The sequence below is a fragment of the Papilio polytes genome, unplaced genomic scaffold (assembly GCF_000836215.1).
Source record: "Papilio polytes unplaced genomic scaffold, Ppol_1.0 DF824035.1, whole genome shotgun sequence".
NCBI classification, from domain to species: Eukaryota; Metazoa; Arthropoda; class Insecta; order Lepidoptera; family Papilionidae; genus Papilio; species Papilio polytes.
The window spans coordinates 201,396-203,122 of record NW_013525169.1 but is presented as its reverse complement, the minus strand read 5'-3'; positions in this window follow the sequence as shown (position 1 = coordinate 203,122).

Here is a 1,727-nt window from a genome sequence, read left to right as displayed (position 1 = left end):
TGGGGTGTGCGGATGTTAGTGGTGAGCCATCTCGTACAATGAGATGCCTCATAATAAACCATTATTGTAAATACAAATTCATTAGGACTAACAGTGACATCAGCTGTCTTACTTACGTATATCAATATTACTGAGAGTAAATTCTATTTAATCGTATATTGAGCAAGATGATTTTATTTTAATTTTATTAAAATAGTTACAAATTAAACCCTCCGTATTCGGATGTCCTTACTCTTAACTATTCGGCTACTGGAGATTCGATGGGTGGAAGTGTAAATCGTTACTGAATATTGTCTTAAAAACTCCAGTTATATTACTACGTCGATATAAATTCAAGATATGTAGTAGCGAACATCCATCCATCCATACACACTTTGGATTTATAACATTAGTACGATTGGTGCGAAAATTACTACATATTTCAGTGTCTAAAATACTATTGTAGTGTCTATTAATTTATTTGTGAAGGGAATTTTATGACATTTAAAAAACTTTCGTAATTGTATTAAATTACGTGACATTGTTGGCGGCTGGGCGTTCTTAGGAATTGGATAGGAGGAACTTTTTACTTTTAATAAGACAATTAAAGGAAATAAAATATGTTCCACAATTGGTGGGAACAGCTGTTAAGTACGTAATGTGATGAGCGCTTTCGTTTGCAATTATGAATAACAAATGAAATGAGGTAGAAAGTTTGCTATATTTTGAAAAATAAATAACCACAAATATTACAGTTTATTGTGTTACTGTCTAAATAGTTGCATAAAACATAGTCAACACAAACAGTTCCTTAACCCCAATTTCGGTTATTAAAAAGTCCTGTTTAGAGCAGTTATCTCCGTTGGTGGTTGACCTGACTGTCGGCTAAATACTGTATCGAATTGCTGCTAGACGTCGATAAGGAATTTAGAGTTTAAGCGTGGCTTTATTATTAAGACGATGTTACATTTTTAAATGACGTTTCAGTGTTCGCCCTTGAGTGTTTGAAGTGAGGATGTTTTATTTTATGTTATTGTACAAACAGAACAACTAACAATTTAAATTCAAACAATGATTAACGCTTAGTTCTGTTTACCTTCCTTTGCTCTATCGTAAAGGTAATAGGACATTCTTCATAAAAACAGCAAATAATAGTCATTTGTTTATTATCCGTTGTTTTGTTTTGTTAAACAATTAGAGATATTGAATGCATTTTTATATTTCGCATGTCCGTATCTAGTTATTGTTATATTTCACTGGCATGGTCGATGTTATTAGCCGTGTGTCCACTGCCACATGTCATTGGCAACTACCGTATTATGCAATGGATACAAAATGTCATCACCTCAAAACTAAAAAGAAATTTGAGTTTCGATGTAAGGAGCTTATAATACCGGATATTAAATACATTATGATGTGGTTTGTTATGTATTTAATAGAGTAAGATGGCTTTTTCTCTTTTTTTTAATTGCGTTATACTAATAACCGAAAAATAGATTATTCTTGTACGTCGAAGTTTCAACAAGAAATAGGACATTTTATATCTTGTTGATATAAAGTGTGTCAAGTAAAACTGATGGACGGTGGATTATGTATGAAGTGACATTCGCCACCGACACAAACTTACGTAATACAGAGAAATGATACTTTACAAGAACTTTTACTTTTAAGAGCGGCATGGGAAAGAAACGTTTAGTTATTTATGATTAACAAGTGAATATTCTCTTATTATAAATTAAACCGATTTC